Source organism: Schistocerca serialis, unplaced genomic scaffold (assembly GCF_023864345.2).
Source record: "Schistocerca serialis cubense isolate TAMUIC-IGC-003099 unplaced genomic scaffold, iqSchSeri2.2 HiC_scaffold_1184, whole genome shotgun sequence".
Lineage (NCBI taxonomy): Eukaryota > Metazoa > Arthropoda > Insecta > Orthoptera > Acrididae > Schistocerca > Schistocerca serialis.
The window spans coordinates 120,001-125,000 of NW_026047386.1; the positions used below are offsets into that span (position 1 = coordinate 120,001).

Genomic DNA, 5,000 nt, shown 5'->3' on the forward strand with positions numbered 1-5,000 from the left:
TGTCGAGCGCACCACAAAACACAGCGCCATCTGTAGGTCTCCCGCAGCATGACGTCCTGCAACGACGATACCGCCATCTATGAGACGCCAAGCCGACTAAGACAGCGATGGGCCCACAGTGCCCATCTTTCGACCCCACCCACAAAGCCTGCGTCCTCTGTCGACCACAGCACCCCAACGCCAGCGCCTCTGCCGCACGAAATCGTCGACCGGCAATCACTCCACCGGCGCCCCACCCCAACCGCCGAACTCGCAACTCCAGCGGATGAACGGCGGACTTTTCCCGCAGTCGCAATGTGCAATCCACCCCTATAACTTGCGTTTCATGAAGAGTTATGTCCAATATGCGACATTCCCGCTGTCCCTATACATGAGCTGCGAGCTGTACCAGTTACGAGCTAGAGACGCGATCGCGTTGCTCTCTGTACGAATGCCGATGCTGAGCGGTCAGCTAGGAGGCGCTCCATCCATGTCGGTACCGGTGGGCGTTGCACTCGCAGTCGCAAAAACGTACGGCAAGTATATTACTCGGAAGAGTTTATGACAGTCCAAGCCCCCCTGCGTGGGGAGCGTCTTTCTAGGCCATGACCCACCGGAAGGGCGCAGCGTCCCCCACCCCAGACATGTGACGTCACACTATCGGTATTGACGACTCGACTCATTGCTTATAATCATTTGCCATACACCGGTGGAAGCTGCCGAGACGAGTAGCTACATAGCGCGCTCGCCGTGGCACTAATGTACAGAGATACAACAGTTTCGACTGGAACCGGATTAAACGTATACACGGCGCTGATTAGTAATAGATAGACCCATCAGAATACAGATAATATATACAACTGTCCGTATACATGCTGAAAGACTCTGCTCACAATCACAACCACACGTCAGCCACACACTCTTATCACGCACTACTCTCCGCCTGTAACACGCACACAGACAATATGTAAGCACCAGCGTGGAACAACACCCAGTGCATCCTCTCCGCCACATGAGACAATCCACACTGTCATAACCAGACTGGGAGGTCCACTCAGAAAACGGAATATCCCACCCTCCCGACAACCACCATTGCTCAGCTAAGCCACCAACACCCACACATGTCCTACACAGGGGTGCACCCAACATCACAATACTGCCTCCTCTCACAGCACACAAACAATGGCAGGAATGAAAGACACAGGTCTCCCACAAGCATGGAATCGGAGCGCCGCCTGTCATGAGCCAAAGGTGTATCCTGACGTGGCAAATCAGATGATGCCGCAGGCATCCACTTACTATAATCACAATCAACAAACCGACCGGCCGCCCCCCCCCCCCCCATTACACCTTTCCTTACAACAATGTGTACCTTAACCTAAACTATACTGTACCTTAACCTAAACTATACTGTACCTTAACCTAACCTATACGGTACCTTAACCTAACCTATACGGTACCTTAACCTAACCTATATTGTACCTTAACCTAACCTATATTGCGCCTTAACCTAACCTCTATTGTAACTTAACCTAACCTATATTGCTCCTTAACCTAACCTATATTGCACCTTAACCTAACCTATATTGCACCTTAACCTAACCTATATTGCGCCTTAACCTAACCTATATTGCGCCTTAACCTAACCTATATTGCGCCTTAACCTAACCTATATTGCGCCTTAACCTAACCTATATTGCGCCTTAACCTAACCTATATTGCGCCTTAACCTAACCTATATTGCGCCTTAACCTAACCTATATTGCGCCTTAACCTAACCTATATTGCGCCTTAACCTAACCTACATTGCGCCTTAACCTAACCTATATTGCGCCTTAACCTAACCTATATTGCGCCTTAACCTAACCTATATTGCGCCTTAACCTAACCTATATTGCGCCTTAACCTAACCTATATTGCGCCTTAACCTAACCTACATTGCGCCTTAACCTAACCTACATTGCGCCTTAACCTAACCTACATTGCGCCTTAACCTAACCTATATTGCGCCTTAAAATAACCTATATTGCGCCTTAACCTAACCTATGTTGCGCCTTAACCTAACCTATGTTGCGCCTTAACCTAACCTATGTTGCGCCTTAACCTAACCTATGTTGCGCCTTAACCTAACCTATGTTGCGCCGTAACCTAACCTATGTTGCGCCGTAACCTAACCTATGTTGCGCCTTAACCTAACCTATGTTGCGCCTTAACCTAACCTATGTTGCGCCTTAACCTAACCTATGTTGCGCCGTAACCTAACCTATGTTGCGCCGTAACCTAACCTATGTTGCGCCGTAACCTAACCTATGTTGCGCCGTAACCTAACCTATGTTGCGCCGTAACCTAACCTATGTTGCGCCGTAACCTAACCTATGTTGCGCCGTAACCTAACCTATGTTGCGCCGTAACCTAACCTATGTTGCGCCGTAACCTAACCTATGTTGCGCCGTAACCTAACCTATGTTGCGCCGTAACCTAACCTATGTTGCGCCGTAACCTAACCTATGTTGCGCCGTAACCTAACCTATGTTGCGCCGTAACCTAACCTATGTTGCGCCGTAACCTAACCTATGTTGCGCCGTAACCTAACCTATGTTGCGCCGTAACCTAACCTATGTTGCGCCGTAACCTAACCTATGTTGCGCCGTAACCTAACCTATGTTGCGCCGTAACCTAACCTATGTTGCGCCGTAACCTAACCTATATCGTATCTTAACCTAACCTATATCGTATCTTAACCTAACCTATATCGTATCTTAACCTAACCTATATCGTATCTTAACCTAACCTATATCGTATCTTAACCTAACCTATATCGTATCTTAACCTAACCTATATCGTACCTTAACCTAACCTATATTGCCCCTTAACGTAACCCATATTGCGCTGTAACCCAACACACGTTGGGCCTTAACCCAACACACGTTGGGCCTTAACCCAACACACGTTGGGCCTTAACCCAACACACGTTGGGCCTTAACCCAACACACGTTGGGCCTTAACCCAACACACGTTGGGCCTTAACCCAACACACGTTGGGCCTTAACCCAACACACGTTGGGCCTTAACCCAACACACGTTGGGCCTTAACCCAACACACGTTGGGCCTTAACCCAACACACGTTGGGCCTTAACCCAACACACGTTGGGCCTTAACCCAACACACGTTGGGCCTTAACCTGCTCTGTAATTGTCATACGACGCGTTAAATTAGTGTAGTGTTGCCTAACTGCAACCCCCGCAATATAGTTTGCTACTCGCACTGCCCGGTCCCCAGTGTATCGCTTCATGTTAAACACCTTGCAGCTATACACTGTAATGTGGATGGCAGCAGGACGTACATGCTCAATGCCCTTTGCAGTTGTTCATTGGCATTCGCAGTTGTTCATTGGCATTCGCATGGCGAAGCACTTAGCCTACGCTGTGGTATGGCCTGTGTCAACTGTCCGCTGATATTGTACGTCCAAATCACACACTGTACTGCACATTGGTCCTCATGTACTGAATGATACATCGTGGTACATGTGACCGTACAACGACTGCGCCAACAACGGCGAACCATGCGGTCCAAATGTTGTGCACGCAGCTACGTGTCGTCTCCCTATAAGAGCTGGATTGCAGTGTGGTATGCCCTGGATGGCGATCAGCATGAGCCGTCTGTTGATGTAGTGGCGCGTGTTGTCAGACGTTGTCGTCTCTTCTCACACACCGTGATAGCATGGTGCACTGCGTTCCACATCTGCGACATGCGACAGAGGCCGGTTGACAGTCGTTCGCGCAATGGACATCGCATACGTACGGGGGCCACCTTCCACGTGTTTGCGAAGCGTGCACATGTTGTTGCGTGTATGTGGGCAGACATAGTGTGTCGTGACACCTGACACAGGCATGCAACAATCGTTGAATTTGCAAATGGCGATGGACGCCTACGTTTGCTGGTGACGTTACGCAAATGAACAACTGGTAAACCGTTGTGGTGCGGTTGTTCTCGCTAGAGGTGAATCAGTGATGGCGACGATCGGTTGAGCTACCAACCGGTTGTTTCAGCGATACCCACCATGCCCACGAACGTGAATGGCATGTGGGTGTGAAGCGATACGCGGCGGTGGCTGGGTGGGACCGGCCCCGGCCGGTGAGGGGGGGCCTCCCGGCGTGCTGGCCGCGCGGTGCGTGGGCGCACGCGCTACAGCCGGCTGGTGGGGGCGGCCACTGGCAGGCGCGCCGGCCGACGGAGGCGGCAGGCGGCGCAGCTGCGCGCCGGCGCACCCTGCACGCGGCGCCGTGCGGCCAAAGTAGGTCCTCGCGGGCCCGGTGCGAAGCGCGGTGGACATCTGCAGTGTGCTGGTCCGATTGAGGACTGTGTGCGCTGAGGATGCGCCGCCGCCCGGCGCTCGGCGCCGCGACGCCGTCTGCTGCTCGGTCGCCTCTGCGGTTCTCGCAGGTGGTTTGTATCGCAGCTGTGCGGACGTGTTGGCGCGTGCGCTGTGCTGGGAGAGTTCGCTTCGGCACCCAAGTGGGGCTTTTGTCCTTCTGTGGCGCTGGCGTTGGAGCTGCCGGTCACCGTAGGTGGCGCGTGTTGTCTCCCGCCGGCAATGCCACGACAGCACGCTCCCGGGCCTCTGTCGGCAGCGGCAAGCTCAGTTGGGAGCACGGGTGGTCGCACCTAAAGCGTCTACTCGCCAAACTCCGGGCGATTGCGCCTCTCTCGAACCCGACCAAGTACTTAGGACGGCGCTGCGCGCCGCCGGGACCTGAGAGGGTTTCGAGGTGTATGGTGCAGGGGAGCTCAGCCTCCTCCTGTTTGCAGAATAATTGAGCGGACGCTTGCGTGTTCGCGCGGGCCCCCGGGACACACTCCCGGGCGGCCGGCTGCTCAGCTCTAGTTGACGCAGCTCCCTGGTTGATCCTGCCAGTAGTCATATGCTTGTCTCAAAGATTAAGCCATGCATGTCTCAGTACAAGCCGCATTAAGGTGAAACCGCGAATGGCTCATTAAATCAGTTATGGTTCCTTAGATC

At 52.7% G+C, this 5,000-nt stretch overlaps 1 non-coding gene across 1 annotated transcript in view; it reads left to right on the top strand.

Moving 5' to 3' along the window:
- The first annotated feature begins 4,875 nt into the window (after positions 1 to 4,875).
- Positions 4,876 to 5,000, top strand: part of LOC126434204 (small subunit ribosomal RNA) — a 1,910-nt gene continuing 1,785 nt past the window's right edge. The window contains exon 1 of the ribosomal RNA XR_007579053.1: positions 4,876 to 5,000. This exon is cut by the window's right edge and continues 1,785 nt beyond it. This is a non-coding gene — a ribosomal RNA (small subunit ribosomal RNA).